The sequence below is a fragment of the Gopherus flavomarginatus genome, chromosome 8 (genome assembly GCF_025201925.1).
Source record: "Gopherus flavomarginatus isolate rGopFla2 chromosome 8, rGopFla2.mat.asm, whole genome shotgun sequence".
Lineage (NCBI taxonomy): Eukaryota > Metazoa > Chordata > Testudines > Testudinidae > Gopherus > Gopherus flavomarginatus.
This window is the reverse complement of record NC_066624.1, coordinates 100681271-100703189: the sequence shown is the minus strand read 5'-3', so window position 1 is coordinate 100703189 and position 21919 is coordinate 100681271. Positions and strand designations below refer to the sequence as shown.

The window sequence follows — 21919 nt, the reverse complement described above, 5'->3', positions numbered from 1 at the left end:
ATACCCATACGAGGAAATAAGGAAACAGATCAACAGAACCAGACGTGTACCCAGAAGCCTCCTACTGCAAGACAAACCCAAGAGAGAAACCAACAGGACTCCACTGGCCATCACATACAGCCCCCAGCTAAAACCCCTCCAATGCATCATCAAGGATCTACAACCCATCCTGGACAATGATCCCACACTTTCACAGGCCTTGGGTGGCAGGCTAATCCTTGCCCACAGACAACCTGCCAACCTGAAACATATTCTCACCAGTAACTGCACACCACACCATAATAACTCTAGCTCAGGAACCAATCCATGCAACAAACCTCGATGCCAACTCTGCCCACATATCTACACCAGCGACACCATCACAGGACCTAACCAGATCGGCCACACCATCACTGGTTCATTCACCTGCACATCCACCAATGTAATATACGCCATCATATGCCAGCAATGCCCCTCTGCTATGTACATCGGCCAAACTGGACAGTCTCTACGGAAAAGGATAAATGGACACAAATCAGACATTAGGAATGGCAATATACAAAAACCTGTAGGAGAGCACTTCAACCTCCCTGGCCACACTATAGCAGACCTTAAGGTGGCCATCCTGCAGCAAAAAAACTTCAGGACCAGACTTCAAAGAGAAACTGCTGAGCTTCAGTTCATCTGCAAATTTGACACCATCAGCTCAGGACTGAACAAAGACTGTGTATGGCTTGCCAATTACAGAACCAGTTTCTCCTCTCTTGGTTTTCACACCTCAACTGCTAGAACAGGGCCTCATCCTCCCTGATTGAACTGACCTCGTTATCTCTAGCTTGCTTGCTAGCACACATATATATACCTGCCTGGATATTTCCATTACATGCATCTGAGGAAGTGGGTATTCACCCACGAAAGCTCATGCTCCAAAACGTCTGTTAGTCTATAAGGTGCCACAGGATTCTTTGCTGCTTTTACAGATCCAGACTAACACGGCTACCCTCTGATACCTAACTGATAAAGGAAGGTGAGAACTGCTAGCACAAAAGAAATTGCCTAAATAAAAGACATGGTATAACAAGATCCCTTTAAGAGATTTGATGCTAAATGTTATTGTTAATATGAAACATTGAAATAAATTTAATGTTAGTAAGTACCCCTGTAACAATGTATAGTGTGTATGATTTTTGGAAAAATCCTTGAAGGTAATATGGTAATGATGCTTCTCAGCTATTCCTGTGAATAAACTTAAAGCTTAACACAGCAGGAAAAACATTACAAACTTGGTCTGGTATATAAGAAGAAAAACTTGAGGTACACCACCTCATGAATTTAATAACTAAACAGTGGAATAAATTCCCCATAACCCTTAAAAAGTAGAGCCCATTAAAACCTAGCCTGCCTATAGAACAAAAAACACAGAAAAATCTGGGGGTAATTTCTCTGTTTTGCCTGCAATCAGCAGGGTATTTGTAAAAGAAAGGAATCTTTTAAGCTATAATCAATGCCACTCCAAAAGGAGTAGAAAAATGTTATTTTTGACTTTCAGAAAATCAGAAAAAGCTACAGAACAACCTATTACAAAAACAAATGAAAGTAAAAAAAAACATACTGCAATAGCTATGGAATGTACCGAAATGCAGATATTTAGAACATAAGATGTTTTGGGTAATATTAAGGTTTTGATGCATCTGTTAAAGCAAAGGAAAAATCATTGTTTGATACCTATCAATATAAATAAATGCAGTATGTCTCTAGTACGGTGAGACAAAATTTGTTAAGTGAAGAAATTGTTGTTAAAATCGCACACCAACAGGCTCTGGAAGCAAAAATATGGAAGATTAGCCCACTCCCCAGATTGCACCTGGGATCTTTCTGACTGCCCTGGACCTCAAGCCAGTGGGCTGGGGAGAAAGGGAAACTACTGGACACCAGAGGTTGTACCAAGTGGACTCCTCAAAAGTGGGTATGCTTATCCATGCCTGTTGCTCCAAAGCCCTGTAGTAAAGACATCTCACTAGAATCCTGTATGGGAAATAAAATTAATAATGAGACCAAAGTACTGTATAATGGGCTATGTGTATGTGTTAATTCTGGAGGAGAAGTGTTTCAAAAGCTTTAGTAACCCACCAGAAGACAAATGTAAATGTAATGTAAGTACTGTGTTTACCAATAATCACATTTACTATTTGCCACAACAACAACAACAACAAAAAGTCTCAGCTTACTGTAAACACTGATTTAGCTGAGTTCTCTATCAGTCTTGGCATTGAATGGCAAAAAGTTACCAATCATCTATTAAAAGGTAAAAAGGTAACATAGTTCCTAGAAAAAAAACACCAGTGTGGGAAACGGAACCATTCATATTATACACGGAAATGGAGACATGTTAAGAATTGCCACTGCAGAAAAACATAAGAGCTTACCATTGGTATAACATATTTTCTGCATGGTCTCCCACAACTACTAGCATACTAATGTTACTACCCCTAATTGGTTTTGGTTTTAAATTGTATGTGTTTAATTGCAATGTTTAAAATGTGCTGTTGGATAAAACAAATGTATGCAAAGCTAGAGCCACAGGCCCAAATCACCTCCCAGTATTTTCTATTATGTGGACTAAATAAGAAGTGACACTGGCGATTAATAATCTTAGGGTCAAAAGGGGGATATGTAGGAGCTGGATTTATAATGTACTATGAGAATTAATGTACGATTTGATTTCATTCTGTTAGCCACCCTTTTTGAATAGCAGAAAGGAATGGCAGACCAGAACAATCCTTATGAGTGATTATGGCCACCCTTCTGTTTTAGGATGTGTTATAATGTTTACTATGGTTTCCTACATGTATTACAAATTAGACACTCTAGTTAAATATACATTTCTTTGTTTTAAGATTTAGTTAGTAAGAGACAGGATTCTCTATTGTGTCTATGTTAAGTAAATTAAAGAAACATTGAAGGCCTGGGTCTCAATGTAAATTGTCTTGGTTATTAATTGTAAAACAGCAAGGTTTAATTTGCAATGTCTTTTTGCTCGATATAAAATACTACTGTTTGTATTCTCAATCTGTTTGTGTGAATGAGAAATGTATGCATCAGGAAAAGATAAGGTGTGAAGGCCATTGTTATAGCCAGTGTCAAGGAAAGAAGCAAAGAGACTTGAAAAAAAAAACATCAAAGAATCATCAGGTACTGCTTACTAGTCAGATGGCTGTTAAACTGCCTGGCATCGCAGAGTGGATACATGCTTCGCAGTGTAAGAATGCACCACCCCCAGCGAACCAATCATCACCTCAGGATCATGCAGAGTCAATTTTGACTCCAGAAGAAGACACAGAGAAACAGCCTGCAATACCTTACAATCTATGCTCTCGTAAGGGTTGCCAGAAGCAGACACCGACCTAAAGCAAGGCCCAAGAAGAAGCAGTAATGAGCCTAGCGCCTGCTGCCTGGTGGACGTAAAACTGCGACTGCGGTTCCCTCAGTTGAGGTTATCAGAACCAGAAGGGCCCTGCCTCCAACATGCGCCTCTGGTGGTGCCTGTTCCTCGGCTGCTGGTGTCTTTAGGTCTGGGGAATCCACAATGACAATTCTTTTATCCAGCAGCAAGTGTGGATAGCTCAGTCCCTTAATATTTCTAAATGCTGGGTCTGCAGCCACATCCCAGCCCACTCTCAAACTGGTGTTCCTGTCCTGGCTATCTCCTTCAATTCCCCAGACCTCACTGGAGGACCTCGTCCTTTTAACACAATATGGAACAGCAATGGCACCTGGGAAGAGACTATTGGCAGTTCCTTTTTCCCACTTGGGGGAGTAATACACCATGCAAAAAAAGGCTCTTGAGGTTACAAGTAGTAGTTAAAATAATGCCAAATAAAATTGGAGAAAGTTTAAAAGCCCTGGCCAAAGAAACGGGGGTGATCCGACAGATGGCCCTCCAAAACCGTCAGGCACTGAACAATTTGCTGGCAGCCAAAGGAGGGTACTGTGCTCTCATTGGGAAAAGAAAAAGGAAAAAAAAAAACACCAATGAGGTACTAGATCGTGCCAGCCACTTAGAACAAATCACATATTTTCCCCATAAAGAGCCGAGTTTTTTATGAAAGTGGCTAAGGAACTTGTTCAGTTTCTCTGGCATAGGAATCTGGTTGTTTCAGGGAGCCCTGACTATCCTGTTTGGAATCCTAATAATTTTGCTATGTTTTCTGTTAGTCTCCTGCTGTATCCAAAATCGTGTAAGGCATGCCACCCAAAACAGAGTGCTAATATGATGATTTTGAATATCGCTGATGAACAAAGAGATAAAGAACGGTTAATAGGTGGAACCCAGTAAAATGTTGGTCATGGCGTGAGCTTGACCAAAAGGAGGGATTGTGAAAAGAGAATGAATTATATTGTAAAATTAAGAATGGATTAAAGAAATGTTGTATGTACCTTTAAGCAGAAATAAGAAATGTTGAAATACAGGTGCCAGGAAGAGAAACATTAGGCATAAACAAGGGTGCTAATGGCGAAACATTAACAGAAGATCGGTATTAGTTAGTAAGGAAATAAGATATGCATGCCTAGCCCAAGTAAACTTATCAGATTCTGCTTCCTTTGTTATCTTGTTAAGTGCTTGCCCTTTTATCTGTATAAATAAGATAGTTTGTGTCTTGCATGGTGCTCACATTATCTGGGTGTTATTAGCAGAGCGCTGTGCTTATAAAACAGAGTGGTCTGACAAACTGTGAGTCCTGAGTCCAACTTTGACATGTTCTATAGTGCTTTTATCAGGAGAGCTCAAAGTGCTTTATAAAGGAGGTTGGCATTATTATCCCCACTTTACAGTAAGAGACAGGAAGGTGAAGTGACTTGCTCAAGGTCATCCAGCAAGCCAGTGGCAAAGCCAAAAATAGAATCCAGGTCTCTCCGGAGTCCCAGTGCAGTGCTCTATCCACTAAGTAACACAGTTTTACCTGATTGAGTAAATGCCACTGAAAGTGCAAAATACAGCCCTTCAGAGAATATATCAGATCTCAGATTAAGGCTGAAACCAATGTTTGTAAAAAAATTAAAACCTAGACTTCCAGCTATAATTTTGCCTTACGTGAGTCGATTACAATATGTAACAAAATTGCAGGCAAAAGAAGCACGGTAAGTAGAGAAGACGAAAAGACTGTCGAACGAATGGTGACCCATATTTCCAACCTCATAGTTAACCTTTGAACCTAAAGAATGTCTATACAGGAGCAAATAGTCCAGCCTGATTGAATGCAATCTGGTAAAACTAGAGCCATAATGGAAACAGGTAACTCAAAGAATACATATGGTCAGAGCAGCAGGGATTTTGAGATGAGGAACAGCTGGTGCAGCGGTAGGCAAACTACGGCCCGGGGGCCACATTGCCAGCCACCGGTGCTCCAGGTGGGGCAGTAAGGAGGCAGGGAGCAGGGGGGGTTGGATAGAGGATGGAGGAGTATGGGGTGGTGGTCAGGGGGCGGGGGTGTGGACAGGGCTGAGGTGGTCAGAGGGGAAATGGGGTTGAATGGGGGCAGGGATCCCAAGGGCAGTCAGGAAGGAGGGGGGGTTGGATGGGGCGGCAGGGGGGCACTCAGCGGCGGAAGTTCCAGGGGCAGTCAGGGGACAGGGAGAAGGGGTGGCTGGATGGGGCAGGGGCCGCAGGGGGGCTGTCAGGAATGAGAGGAGGGGTTTGACGGGGTGGCAGGGGTCCGGGGACGGTCAGGGGACAGGGAGCGGGGGTGTGTGGACAGGACAGGGGTCCTAGAGGGGCTGTCAGGGAAAAGGGGGGTTGGATGGGGCAGAAATCCGGGAGGGGGACACAGATAGGAGGTGGGGGCTGGGCCATGACCCCCTCCCTTAACCGTCCCTCCATACAATTTACGAAACCCGATGTGGCCCTCAGGCCAAAAAGTTTGCCCATCCCTCAGCTAGTGGAATCCTAGATGATGATAAACCCAAGTAAGACACAGAATCCACTGGAAACTAATTTAATTACAAATCAAGGAGAATCCATAGTAAAAGAAAGCCAGTCAAGTAAACATAATATCTGAAGCTGCAAAAAATACAGTATCAACATGTTTCTACAGATTTACCCGGCCTACATTTTATAGCCAAAAAATTAAGATCTAATAGTAGGAATCCTATAAGTCATTGAAAGCCTAGGAATGGAAGGAATTTACAGAAAACAAGCAGTTGATTCATATGTGCAGCAACACCGAAGACATAACCACTTACTATATATTTATATTAAAGAGCTCTAATATCTTCTGTATATCATATCTATATTAATTGCACAGAACATTATACAATATTTTGCATTTCATTTGTAACAGGCCTAAAATAAAGTCAATAGAGGGCATTCAGGATACTGTATGCACAAAACTTGGTGGCTACCACATATTTACACAAGTTGAACCCAAAGGATTTCCCCTTTGATCTTACAATATCATGGGCATCTGGGATTGATAACCACTGAGGCTGAGCAGCCCCCAAAGCAATCAACATGCTGTACTGAAACTACTCAATGCACCATGATGAGAGAAGCTTTGCAGGGAATCCCATCTCCTCTTGTGAAAGTCAATATCAAAACTCCACGTCACTTCAATGAGTGTAGTCTTGGGCTCAGATGAGAGAGGGATTTCTGTGTCTAGAATTACACCTCTCCTGAAAAGACAAACCATGCAATGTGAAGGGGCTTCTAAACATTTACATCATTACCAGCATATGGGGGTCTCACTGCAAGAGTTGTCATTGCCAATGTAACCCACACACCTCCTGAGTGTGATGTTCTGTCCCATCTAGTGGCGCTAAGACCACTTAGAGAGAGATTAATGAGTCTGTTCTACAGCCTGAGCTAACAAGCAGTTGGCTTTTAGCTCATGCAGTCAAGGCTCATGCACTAAGCTCCCAAGGTGCTAGGTTTGATCCCGCTTAGACCAGGTTTAGTACAAAAATGCTTTAATGACAAGGAGAAATCGTAAGCCCAGGAACCCTTCTCTCGCGCAGCCCCAATTTGGTAATTAGAAACTAGTTAGTAGTAAATTGAACTTTATTGTAAACATTTGCTATATCTATATCAATCTATCTATATACATATAGGAAACTGTCAAATCTCCAGAGATGAAAGCTCAACATCTGAGCCAATGGAACAATTTCGTATATTGCTGAATTCCAGAGACTGTGGGTTGATTCTTAGTGTTACTTCAGAAGCATTAAAATTACCATCAGGTTTGTATGAGATCGCCACATGTTCATTAAATTAGGCAGATTAGTTGCCCCCTGAGGGCAGGAAGGAAAAAAATCAGAAGAATTGGAGCAACCTTGTTCCACTAAACAAGCTGGCACTCACTCAGGACTCTAGTGCTATTAGGAAACATGAAGTGTCATAAATACCAGTGGTTAATATACTGGGCAATAGTGAAGGAAGACTAGATCAGATCAGGCATGAAGAAGGATGGTGGAAGTATGTGGGTGAGTTAAAAAAGTGTACAGTCACTCAGCATCACACTAATTATTACAAGGAGAATTATCACTGTAAGCAAGCAGTAAGATACACATTTGTTTTCCATCAACAGTGGGACATTTATTGAAAATATACTCTGCGATATGAAGCTAGCAAGCAAGCCTATTTTATTTATCTGAATAAATGAAATTATCTGATCAGGAATATTGGTAAGTGAAGAGATCAGTAAGTGCAATGCTTATTCTAATCAATGTTTTAAGAATATTGACATTTGCAAAGCCTAATGTAAGAAATGAATTAAAATTCATCTCTTCAACTGTTGTAAGCAATCCATGCACATGTGTTTGAAAATAGTCATACTAAGGGCCCAACTCTTACAAACATCTACTCATATGAGTAGTCTGTACTCACACAAGTAGTTCCAATACCATTTATGGGACTTCTCACATGACTATTCATGCTACTAAGTGTCTTATGAATCAAGATCTAAAAATATATATTTGATTCAAATTGCATTTCTCCTTGTCTTTTTAAACAGCGGATACATTGGGGGAAGGAGTCATGCTAGACAGAAGCACCCTTTTATCAGGATGTTGGTTCACAGGCAGATATTAAAAATCATCTTTCAAAGATGTAGAACTAATTACTTTTTCAGTGCTCTTTACTGTCAATCAAAGCGCTTATGCAAGAGGACTGTTTCCATGTCCAATCCCAGCAGTAAAATAGGGCTTTTTGTTTTTCCAAAGAAGAAAACTTTAATTGCAAGCAGAAACTTTTCTTCAGAAAGCTCAACTTTACTCATTGCACGTAAACTTCTAATGCAAATAACCCCTACTGTCAAAAAATGAGCAATAATAAAAATAACTACAAACGCAGTAAAATTTAGTCATCCAAGGTCCAGGTTTATTTTATAACTGCCATATGAGATTTTATTTCTGGAAAGAAGCTTCATTGATAAAGAGGTTTAATTGTCTACCAACATGCCTTATGGTGCAATTGCTTCATTTACTTCAAGCCTGAATCTTATTACTACTTCAATTCTCCAGGCTCCCCTCCATCTTGAGTCCGGAGCTTAATTAGTTCAGCCTTGGCAATGCAAGCAAATACAGAGCATTCTCTTTCTATCTCTGTCTATTCCTCTCCTCCTGACAAATCTAATAGACTATTGATTTTCCATCTTCAAAGAGACCAGGCTCCACTTTCACTGTTCAATCATGATATTAGCTGTCCATTAACTTGAATTCCCTGGCCTGACAGCTTGTTGACACCTCCAAGGCTTTCCAATCAGCCAATCAACACCCAGATAACAACGGCAATTATGTATCTCTTTGAGAACCTCAGACAAGGTTTTATTCTTATCCTTCCCCTCTTTTCCCCCTTCAGAAGTTTCTATTCCTATCTTCATTTTTCTTATTTAGCATTTGAATAAGGCTTTCATTTCTTAACTACTGTACTTGAAAAGAGATTACATGTGTGATTGAAAGGATGATTGTGTTATCCAGCGGCAAAGCCATAATTTTATGAAAAGCTATTTCTACACCTTTTCTGCACCTGTACTGTTTTGAAAATAAGCTGACACTAAAAACATCTGAGACTTGTCAAAGCAAATAAATTCATCAAATTTTGGAAAGTTCCTCATTAATTTCAGCTGTGCAATTTTTCTGCCATGTCAAAAATCACAGGGTTGATTATTCCATTTTTTAAAAAGTAATTGAGATACTTTAGGAAAAGAACAGTGATAACTTTAGGTTTTTTCCTTTCACTTCTTAGTCAATCCACTGCAAATAAAGGACAAGCATTGACTTTATGGGTAGCATTCTCCAAAATAAGAATAGGTTAATTTGCATTAACTGGATTACCTATAGAGGATACATGTTCTGCATGTTCTTAAATAAACAAGAAAGTCCCTTTTTTGGCAGACAAAAGTTACAGGGCTGTAGTAATAATCATCATCACTCTGCAGGAATCTTCAAGTATCTCTGTTCTGCTTTTAAGTTACATGTAACAACCACTGTATGAACAGATTTAGTTTGTTAGGCATGGCCATACAATTTGTTGCACCTCATTTATGTGAACACTTAAAAACACCCCATAAGCTCTGAAACAAAAAGTGTATGAAAAAAGTCACTGCATTCCCCTAGGCCATCCGTGGACATGCACTTAAACAGTTAATTATTTTTTTAGCTATAGGAGTTCACATAAACAATAAGCTTTCTTTCATTTTCTCTCCTTGTTTCACAATGAAACAAGACTCATCATATTGTATTATTCTAAGCCACCTGCTTCTGAGATTTTTTGATGGGAATGAGGGTACGTTAGTATTGACTCGGGTTCTACCTACCACATAACATTTGGCTCAGATGTTCTTCAGATGAAATTAAGGCAAATATCTAATTCCAAATAAACGTAGCCTTTCATTACCTTATAGATTACATTACATGACATTCTTTCTGCATTCACTGTGCCAGGTAGTGATGCAACTGATACTTTAAGTGATATCGTCCCTCAATGTTAAAATATATATTTTTATGCAGACACAAACTTTGATTCTTCATAGGAAAAAATTCCACTTGTATTAGATTTTAGTTTCTATGAATTGGTAGTATTAGAGGTATCAATTTTTGGTAGACCAATCTTATTTCGTGTGCATTCCATTTTAAACTAAGGACACTAAGGTTTGTTCTTTGTTACGGCTACTAATATTGTAAATTAGAATATTAAAAGTCTTCTTAAAATTTACAGTTTTTTCTCCATATCAGCAGACCAGTTTTAAGTAGGACTAAGGAAGCCTGATTAGTGCAAGTTTTTCTTACGCTGGGCCTTAGAATCTGCCCGGTATTTGCAAACTTTGCTGAATGAGTGCCCAATCTGCATCTCCTGCAAAAGAGAGAATGAATGCAGAAGTGGTCTCACTGTGCTCAATTCAGCTATGGAATAAAGGGACACAACTTCCACTGACTTCAATATGAATTATGCCGGTTTATTCATGGGAAGAATTTAGACCTTTAAATTTATATAGCATATCCTTATAACTAATTATATTGAAATACACTTGTATAATATATTAAACATTGCATGTAGCTGTCACTTTTCCAAGGGTAACTGCACTTGTATTTTCCAATTTGGGGCTCCTCAAAGGCACCTGCTTAAAGGTTTCTAGCTCCCAGCCATCACCTCTCCTGGGTAGAGACTCATGTCTCAATCCCTTCTGACACAGTTTTAAGGCTGCACAGCTCCCTGAACTTTACTTTGATATCCCCAGCAAGCCAGTTTGCCTAAAAGGCTACTTAGGTGCTTTGCTTTCTCTCCAAGGGCTATGACCAACATATTGCCAGCAGTTAAAAGTTAGGCAACAGCCCCTTCTAAGCAAGCACATTTATTCTTAAGCTAAAAGCCAAGCATATAAAAACAATACAAAAATTACACGTATGCTAGAATGATTACCAGTGTCACCCCCAATTCCAAGACTGGGCTATGGTAGGTGTCATTCCTTCCAAACTGCACAACTAGATTTTCCCTGCATTTACAAGTTCACATCAGTCTTTAGATCAATAACCAAAATGAAGACCCCAAGTTAGTTTAAGATCATGCTATTTAGCCCAATGTTTCTTTTTTTGCAGGTCTCTGAAGAATCCAGCTTGAACTAGAATATGCAAGTCTCCCGACCAGGTGTATCTCTCTAAAGTTATAACCGGAGTGATTTGCCTTAATCATCCCCTAATGTTTTCGTCACTTCCTGGAGGAGCTTTGGTAAGCCTCCCCACCGGGAGTGCATACAATCCCTGTCATACGTTGATACATAAACCACTCAGACATTTAATACAATATGGTGTCCCAAAGATATTGTAGAAAGTTGTGCTAATCATCACAGTAGTATGATTGGAATTCTACAAGAAAGAAAATATCTGATCATTTCCTATATAGGTACTGCTTCGTTTGAAAGGGAACTAGAGTTTTAGCACTATATTAATGAATGAAAGTGCTCTAACAGGTATGAAATATAGTATTTTCCCCCATTGAACATATTCAAAAAACTTCTTTCAGAGAGCTGTTGAGGGAGGTTTCTGTACTGAATGTCTCATGCAATTCTTATGTAACTTTTCTACAACTGCATTAGGTCAGCCAACTCAACAGCCTCCATACTGGCTGATTATTCCCCTTAGTGCAGAAAATATGTTTGATCAATCCATATGTAATTCTTTGTTGCATGAAGGGGCAGCCAGCCAGCACATAGCACATCCACGTAAGTGGTTTCATGCTTCGGTGGAAGAACTGCAGAGGAATTACAACTGAGTTAATAAGGTAGTCTATGGCTCTAAGGAAGAAATCCGATGAAAATGCTAGTGATCAATCATGGACGGAAGGGAGAGAGTTATGTGCCCACAAGATACAGCATTAATCACAAACGTCAATCCCAAACTAAAAATGCATATTATTATTTTATCTGTAGTCACCATTTCCAAATAATGGTGTATTTTAAAACTCAAACAGGTTTTGACCTCAAAACCATTGGCAATTTAGGAGCTTATTTTGCAAACACTTACCCCATGTGTAATCTTCCTCATTCCTTCCTTCCCCTACCAGCCCAGCTGCCTCTTTCAACTGAACGCCCTTTCCTCCCTAGACATCTCCCCACACCAAGATGTCTCTGTCTGTCTCTCTCTCTTTTTCTTCTAGGAACTCTGAAGTGTCACTGTTACTTACAAGGCTGAATTGGGAACTATAAACCAACTATCAGATAGGTCTAGTTCAATCAGAAGGATCCCAATGATTTATTAGGCACTGCCGAGGGCTGCATTTGGGCTGCTTTGAAATGAACTTGTTTGAACTAGGAGCTGGTTAAGACTCTAAATTCATCCTGTTAAAATAGATACATTCGTTTCAAGTTTCCAACCACCTGCAAGAGAAGAGAGGGAGTAGTGGAGGAGCTTGCAGAAAGGGGCCGACAGGGGAAGTGTTATATCAGGCTTTTGCTTCCCTTCTTGCTTAAGACTTAATCATTTAAAAATAATAATACCTGGCTCTTATATAGCATTTTTCATAAGCAGATCTCAAAATGCTTTGCAAAGGTGGTCAACAGCATTATCCCCATTTGACAGATGGGGAAACAGACACAGAGAAGGGAAGTGACTTGCCCCTGGTCACCCAGCAAGCCTGTGATAGAGACCCAGGTCCCCTGAGTCTCAGTCCAGTGTTCTATATACTAGAAAATAGGTAGAGAGAGAACTACGACTATGACAAAATCTTCTTCCATCTCCCATCAGGTTATCTCCCAAATCTTTAAATATAACGGGCTCAGGGAATTGTATTTCTTTTCTGGTGAGGAGGTCCTAATTTTGCATGGCTGTGACATCTAGAAGGCCCAACTAGTTAATTAAATTGTGGCTTTTGATGATCAGTGTCTAATCCTTTCTTGGTAAGCCGCTGAGCTGGCACTCTGGTCTTCTAGTCCAAGGGCACCATATGATCTGTTGGGTTTTGTTTCACTTTTTGACATTTCTCAGAAGGTTTTTTGGGGGGTGGGGAGAGGAGGTACATAAAGGGTAGTTAGAGGAGTTATTTTGCAATAATGATCTGAGTATGCAACTGAAAAGCAGGTATAGCTGCATTCTTAGCCCAACACTGCCACTGAGTCATTGTCTGACCTTGGACAAATCATATAAGGCCACATTTTGCTCTCACTTTCATTTATATCCATGCAACTCCATTGAAACAAGTGGGGCTATGTGTGTGTAAGTGAGTAGAGTTTGCCCCTTAATCACAGTGCATCGTAGTTTCTTCATCTGATTAGAAGTAGGTAATTTTATTTACTTCACAGGAGTCTTGCAGAGACTGGCTCATGAATATACGTAAATGTCAAGTACTGTTGGTATTATTTTGCACACAAACATATCTAACATACTGTAGTTTTACATTCATCCACCTAAGTAAAAAAGTCATGATATTGATATCCTAATACTGTGCAAAAATTTGGCCCCAGCATCCATTGTTACAGGAGTAAAGAATATATTTATGCAGATTCTGATTCTACAGAATCAGGTTGAGTAGTGCTTATTTACTCAAGTAGGCCCATCCCAGTCACTTGAATGAGTAGATACCATCACATGAGTAAAGATTTCAGAACTGAGCCCAAGGAGAAGCCTTTACTAAAAGAAGCAAAAGTATAATTAATGTTCTGTTCTCATTAAGCATTTCAAAAACTACAGGGAGGGACCTTTCTGCATAATACAGTTCATTTCTAAATACTTTGCACATGGCTCTTTTTCATCTTCTGAATTTACCGTGGGGAAAAATTGCTGGATATCTAATAAAAATGGCATTTCTTTTCTGCAGTTTCTCTGTCTCTTTCAACTGCAAGCTTTTTAATCTACTCCCTTTGGAACTTCTTTAGACCTCTAATTAGTTGGTATAGCCTTGACCACTCAAGGCCAGATTTAGTTTATTATTCTCAGCTCTAAGACATCCACATATGCACTTGATCCATTACCAACAAAACACCTTCATAACTTTTCCTGAGAATATGCTTCAGTAATCTCAAGATTAATTTGTCTTTTATGTCATGCTCTGTTCCAGCTGCGCTTAAACCTGCTATCATTGTATCTTTGCTAAAGAAGCCAATGTCATCCCTTGATGAACCTGCAAATTATTGTCCTATAACTCACCTTCCCTTCTTTTCAAAAGTATTAGGAAAATATGGAACCTAGAAACTAGCTGGCTAACTCTCATTTATGTGTAACAGGCTATTTCCCACATCTCAATGCACATTTCTGAATTAACATCGCTACAGGTTACAATCAGAACTTGGTGATGTGATTTACCTACTGAATATTTCATGTGCTTTTGACACTATTTATCATGATATTTTAATGAATTGCTTTCAGTATTACGGCATTAGCTCTAAGACTAGCCAACAGGTCTATTCTTACTTACCGAATGTATTCAGATAGATTTTTTTTTTATATTAAAAAAGGTAGAAGATATCCTTTGAATTCTAGTATAGTCCAGGGCTGAGAACTTGGGACCACTTCTTAATGTCTTCTTGCTACCCTTGGGCATCATTACTACGTAGAGCACTTAGATATGAATTTTCCTCTCTATGTAGATAAGTCTGATTTATGGCAGTGGTAATGATATTGCTCAGTGATTCCTATTTTTCAAAATTGCTTTCAGGCTACGTAAAACTGGATAAGGAATAATTTTCTTTGAGTCCCAATGACAGCAAAATTCAGTATAATATTCTAACATCACCTATTCTTTTACAAAAAGACAGTAAGGGTCAGATTTACTAAAGAACTCAGCTCCTCTTGAGGCACAAAAATAAATGGGCAGATTTTGCAAAAAAAGAGCTCAATGCATTGAAAATCTTCCACTGAGTGTCACAATGGGATATACAGGGTGCTGATCATTCTTGCAAATCTCACTGTTATATGGATGTCAAAAAGGAAACTGAGTTATTTTGAAAATATTTTCCTCTCTATTTTGCTCAGTACTTGAGAATTTGGCTCTGATAATGTAATGAGCTTGTAGCCACATACAAGCACACATCATGGGTCTTTGGGTGATGAAGGTGGGACCATCATCACCAAAATCCACAAGCTCCTCCTACTAATACTATCTGAGCTAAAGGTGTAAATGTTAGGAGTAAAACAATAGGTTGTCATCCTTGATGCACGCCAGCTTCTGGAAGGAGACAATCACACAAATCACGTCCCAAATTTGGTTTTTCAATATGACCAAAACCAAACTCTTCTTTTTGATTAGTGAATTCAATCTTGGATTGAATGTTTTTCATGTATGTGTTTATTTTAATAAAGAATTACATGATAGAGGATGTATACATTGCACACACTGTATCCCCTATATACGACAATCTTGTTTTATGGAACCCTCGGTTACCCAAAGCCCCATTTTCTATAACAGGATCACATTCCCCACCTGCATCTCTATTAATTACACTGAAAGTGCCTTAATGATTTAATTTTGTTTTCTTATACTCAGATAATTAATGTTGTACTAGGCTAGACTACACAATTCTCCTAAGGTTCAGATCATTCTTCCTGTGGCAAAACCAATGGCAGTGGACTTAGGCAGCAAGGAGAGGACAATAAAATGAAGTTCCCCTCATGGAATTTTCCTTGTATAGTCCCTTCTTGTGGGAGCAGCTGAAAGGGGAATTCCCAGCTCCCACAGGTCTCACTTGAGTGCAGCTGCGAGGGGTGGTTGTTGCTGTTCCACTGGTCTTCCTCTCATATGACATTCTGGATTCTGCAAGACAAGTGCTGTCATTGGGTCACACTGCTCAGAAGCAGCTACAAAGAGGAAGATAGTGTAGCTCAGAGCTCTATTACCTCTGGCCTGGATTTCTGCACAAAAATGTGGGAGTAGGGGATGGTGCTGCCGTCAGCAGCTTCACTTTTCTACTGCCCCTGGTCCCAGAATCCATGAAGCAGCCACACAGGGAGGGGGCAGGTACCACAAAGGTGTCACTTCCAACCTTTCATGCCAAAAGTGAGAGACCTGCATGCACAGGCCCCTCCACATGCAGCTCTTCTGATGTAGCCCTATTTCATTCACTCCTTTGCTTATTACCCAGTTTTCACCATGTCCGTTCCAGCTTGATATGCATTTCAGGGGCTTTTGGTCCCTTGCTCCAGAGAAACATCAGTCACTTTAGCATAGATGCTGGAACTAAGAGTGCTGCCACACCCCCTGGCTTGAAGTGGCTTCCATGGGTTTACAGTTTGGTTCAATGGCTTTCAGCATTGTCCGTCCCCAGTGGAAATGGTTTCATCACCCCTGAACTCCAGTTATTCCTTTCCTTGTGAGCTCTACCTATACAGAGCATGGGTTTTTTATTGGTGATAATATAGCTGAATCATAGAATATCAGGATTGGAAGGGACCTCAGGAGGTCATCTAGTCCAACTCCCTCTCAAAGCAGGACCAATCCCCAGACGGATTTTTGCCCCAGATCCCTAAATGGCCCCCTCAAGGATTGAACTCACAACCCTGGGTTTAGCATGACTTGCTCTATATCACACAGGAAGTCTGTGATGGAACAAGGACTTGAATGCAAGTCTCCCAAGTTGTGTGCTAGTGCCTTAATCACTGGACCATCCTTCATCTCTGGCCACTGGGAAATGAATCAGTGGTTTTATTCTAGTTCCAACTAAGCAGGAAATAAATCACAAACATTATCACCTTTATTGGCAGTCTCAGTAGGAAAGCCTAATAACTGAAATGTTATGGAGATAACTCATGCCTAGAACTGGCCCCTTCAGCTCAAGATTAAAAATATATTCTTAGGAAAATGTAGTGAAGCTAGGGGAGGAACAGCTCAGTGGTCTGAGCATTGACCTGCTAAACCGAGGGTTGTAAGATCAATCCTTGAGGGGGCGATTTGGGGATTGGCCCTGCTTTAAGCAGGGGGTTGGACTAGATGACCTCCTGACAGAGGCGGCTCTAGGGATTTTGCTGTCTCAAGCACGGCAGGCAGGCTGCCTGCGGAGGGTCCGCTGGTCCTGCAGCTTTGGCAGACCTCCCACAGGGACGCCTGCTGGAGGTCCACTGAAGCTGCGGGACCAGCGGACCCTCTGCAGACACACTTGCAGGAGGTCCACAGGACCAATGGACCCTCCGCAGGCAAACTGCCGGAGGCAGCCTGCTTGCAGCGCCGGCAGAGCGCCCCCCACAGCTTGCCGCCCCAAGCATGCACTTGGCATGCTGGGGCCTGGAGCTGCCCCTGCCTCCTGAGGTCCCTTCCAACCCTGATATTTTGTGAATATTGCTAAGTATGATGCCTTATTTCACTGTTAAACAGGGCACGGTTTTTTCATAGTACTAAATTCTCTTTGAGGAAGTTGAGTAAGGGATGTAGAATATTTTGTGATTGTTTTCATGGAAGATGCTACCAAATAAATGGATCAAATTTATTTTAACAGAATTAGTGGATTTGAAGTAGAGCATTAAATATTTTTTCAAGGACTAACAAAAAGGTATAAAACAAATCGATAAAATTAGTTGCTTTATAAAAGAGCCAGATGAGGTATGAGAAAAAAAACAAAACATTTTATTGAAATAGAAAATGTAAGAGTGATTTAAGATAATGTTTACCAGCCAACATTTTGGTTGGGTAATAGGAAGAATTTATGTATTACACTAATTGGTGTGATTAGTCCTGATAAGTAGATTGGGTAGATGATCTGAAATCCTAGTCAAAGGTCGCTATCTGATGAGCATTTGGGGCTGCCTCAGAGGCTAGAAAATGGTGAAAAAAAATCACATTTTCCATAAAGTTTCTATATTAGGCCTGTCAATATGAACTGAAGGAAAAGCTCCAGAAAACTTTGCATGAAATCTTCATATTAGTGGATTAGAAAATGAGTTTTCTTCATTGGGAATACTGAAAGATCTCTCTCTAGCCTAAGCTCAGCACCAACCATCTGAAGTAGCAGATCCCACAAGAGAATGATTTTGGAAGTTGTAAACCAGCTACGATGTGCGTATAGAATTGTATTAGAAATGGTTAAGAAATATTATGTCTTCATATCCACCTCTCTGCCAAGGCAGGATTGTTCCCTATAGTATAGCTTGAAAGGTTTGTCCAGTTTAGTTGTAAATTCAATCAATGAAGCTTCTACCACTAACCAGGTTATGCCATAGCATAAAAGAAACATACAAATGTAAGCTGGAAGGGGCCTTCAGGGCTCATTTACTCTATTCCCCCACACTGAGGCAGGATTAAGTAGATGTAGAACATCCCTCACAGCTGTTTGTCTACCCTATTCTTAAAAAACTCCAGTGACAGGGATTCCACCATCTCCCTAGGGAATCGGTTTCCAGTGTTTAACTATCCTTGTAGTTAGAAAGTTTTTCCTAATATCTAACCTAAATCTCCAAAGCTGCAAACTAAACACATTACTTCTTGTTCTGCCCTTGGTGGACATGGTGAACAATTGATCGCCATCCTCTTTATAACCACCTTTTACATATTTGAAGACTTATGTCCTTGCCTCTCTCCCCCTCCCACTCTTCTCTTCTCAAGATTAAACATGCTCAGATCTTTCAACCTTTCCTCAAAGGTTGTAATAATAGGTCACTGTCCCAATATTCAGCTGAAATTTCCTTTGCTAGCGATATGCACTTCGGCCACTCTAAATCCTCTCTCTATTTGGTGCATGCAGCCTCTTAGTAGTTTAAGACAGGTATGTTATCCCCCTATATATATTTAGGGCCTGATTCTTCTTTCCCTCAGAATAGCATCACTCAGCAATGAGGTCAACAGAGTTATGCTGCTGTAAAACAGGTGTAAGTGAGAGTAATATCAGGCCCACTGTTTGGATTATGTTAATAGAAAAGCCTATTCATTCTCAGATGGGAGAGAAACTACATAGTCTCCTTGCAAATGATTCCCCTCAGTGAAGGAGTACCTCAAAGACTGGTGATTACGGTATGTCTCACTTTTCTGTGCCTATGAGCTGTACATTCAGTATCAGAAAAACACCTTCTTTACTATGATTCTAACCAGACCTGAAAGGTTTTGTGCACACAGAATGTATTTGCCAAATTAGACATGGACACAGATGCAGAAAGCAAGTGATCTAGAGAAACATGGACCCCACTGCTGAATTCCTTTTAGATCTAATTCTATAAATAAATACAATGTAATTCTATTCATCCAATAAAATCTAATTCAGACCATTTACACATTAAGAGGCAGATCATCAGCTGATATAAACTGACATAGCTGAAATAATCTGAGGGTCTGACCACATGCATTTATAGAGAGAAGGTCATTTCTTCAATGCTTTCCTTTAAAAGTCAGAGAAAACCCCTGAAGAAATTAAATGAACAAAAAATTATGTGGATGCAATTTGAGGGTTGGACAACTTAAATTAAAATTCAGAAAATGCCAAAGTTAAGATTCATAAAGCAACAATTAATTGTCTATTCTGCATAGTGTATATTGCTTATACTTTGCATTTAATAGCATAAAACTTATGGCTTGATTGTTTCTTTAATGCACAGACCTGTGCTGAGTGCAGAGCAGTAGTGCACTGCCTCAGGCATTCTGTAAGAGTGGCCTTTGAAAATGCTACTTTCCCAAGGTAAGAAATATTTGAATGATCAATGAGTAAAATATAATTCATCTTTTCATTATCGTCAAACATCATGGTAGATTTTTCGCTGGAAAATTTACGTGTCACTTGAAAAAGAATCACGTCTTAGACTATATTTTAACATTTCATCACATTAAACTACACTGGTCCGACATAAAATAAGGCTGCCATTATAATCAGCACAGAGGAAGACAAACATTTCATTATATTCTGCTTAAGATACAGAAATAACATTTTTTTTAAATGACAGAGAATGTCATTAAGACAGAAACCTTAGAAGTACCTCTGAATAAGCATTTGGAAAAAAACATTACAAGTACCTGTTTTTAAAGACAGGTTATTTATTTATTACACGAGATTCAACTTTTTGCATTATTGCCTAATGAATGATGGTCATGCTATTTTTTAAATTGAACGTATTTACATTAAAAATATAGAAAGCCCAGTATACACTGAGGTTCGATCTATTGACTATGTCAGTAATAGCAGCTTTTTCATTCCCCCTCTTGTAACAGAAGTAATTACTTGCATTCAGAATGGATTATTAATCTCAGTGCAAAGCATGTACTGATATTTCTTTCTTTCTTTTTTAAAGAGACAGTATTCCTTTTCTATGGCCTGTTCAAATCTCTCATAAAAGGGAGCATCAAATTACAGGGCAACTTAGCCAACACTTAGTGATCAGTGATGTGTTTAAAGTTCTTGCATTAAAAGTCTTAAAAGGCTTGAGAACAAATTATATTTTTTTCAATACACAAAGAAGTGTTTCTTTGCAGTTTACATTCATCCCATTAGCATCAAAATAAAGCTGTGTGATAGATATTTAGGGTAGCTGTATTCCAGGGTGGAAATCCTGGCACCTAGGCCTGTCCTAGATCAAATAATGCCCGAGGTGAGGAGCATCTTCGCCCTCCCCCACATATATACTCACAAGCGCATGGCTGACAACATTCTAGGAGGTTTGAGGAAAATGTAGTTCTCAAAGACTGGAGGTCCCACAAGATTTTACAATGGTCCAGAACATGATAGGAGTTTAGTGAAAAATGAATCCACATACAGAATACCTGAAATATTTTACTTCAAACATTCTATTTTCCCTTTTGTCCCTAACAACAAAAACAGCACCCTGAGCCTGGCACCTCCCAAGCCTGGCACCCTAGGTGGCTGTCTGAGTTGCCTGTCCCTAAATCTGGCCCTGCCAGACCCTACTGAAATCAATAGGAGTTTTACCATTAATTTAAATGGAGTCAGCTTTTCACCCCATGAGTGCAAGGTAGGGAGTGTCTATGCCATGAGCAGTGCTAGACATCTCAAAGAGCCCCATTCCATTCCCAGGGGCTGGCACTGGGGAAAGTGCAGGTGGACCTTTTTAAGGTATAATGGTTGTATTTTGTGTGCAAGTATTCTCTGAAAACAGAATGCCAGGGGTATGGTATCTCTTTGCACCTCATGTTAACAGAGCTGAGATTTCAATAACCGCAATCTGGTCCTTTGGATAAAAGAGTATTTTATTATAAGCACACATAGTAACTTTTTTTACTCATTCATATTTTGCAATAATAATCCCCCCCTCCCAAAATTGTCGGCGGCAAGTGGCGTCATCCAGAGGTGTCGCCGCTGAATTTCGGTGGATGCTTGACCGCCGGCCAGGATGCAGAGGCATTTAGATGCCACCGTGGGTGCCATGGCACCTGTGGGCACCGCATGGGGGACTCCTGATCTATATCATTGTCCAGTGGTTACAGCTGGGAACTGGGAGTCAGGAGATCAGGGTTCAACAACCACTTCAGGTACTGATTCACTGTTATTTATCAGAGGGGTAGCCGTGTTAGTCTGGATCTGCACAGGACTCTTTACTGCTTTTACTGTTATTCACCCTCTGTGTGAAACCTCTGTAAAGCTCTTTGCATGAAAGACGCTGTGAAGTATTAACAAGGAGAAGAAATCATTATATTTTATCAAAATACAACATTTTTATATAACATGTGATTCTTAGATTCAAAGCCCTTAATCATCATACAGAATGGCAAGAACACTGAAAACTAAAGCATGTGTTTCTCTGCTTTTGTGGAAATTTTTGGTAGTTTGAGTTACTTAAATTTGGCAGATATATACGTTTTTAATTCATGCTGTCTTCGGAGCACAAGAAATGATAAAGGCATTTTGTACCCTCTTGTAAGACAGCAAAATTTATGGAGACACTCAGAAGCTTTGTAGCTTTAAATTCTGATAGCACAGCTAGGGTTATCTTGTTCTTAATGTTCTGGATATAAAACCACTCTACGGAAACAAGGACTCATTGCTGAAACTCCTCGAATCCTTGTAAAACCTTAATAGTGTGTTGACTGAAAGTT

The 21919-nt window shown here is 39.9% G+C and overlaps 1 protein-coding gene across 9 annotated transcripts in view; it reads right to left on the bottom strand.

Annotated features, from left to right (window-relative positions):
- Positions 1–21919, bottom strand: part of NLGN1 (neuroligin 1) — a 596937-nt gene that overhangs the window by 112130 nt on the left and 462888 nt on the right. The gene's annotated exons all lie outside the window — the stretch shown is intronic.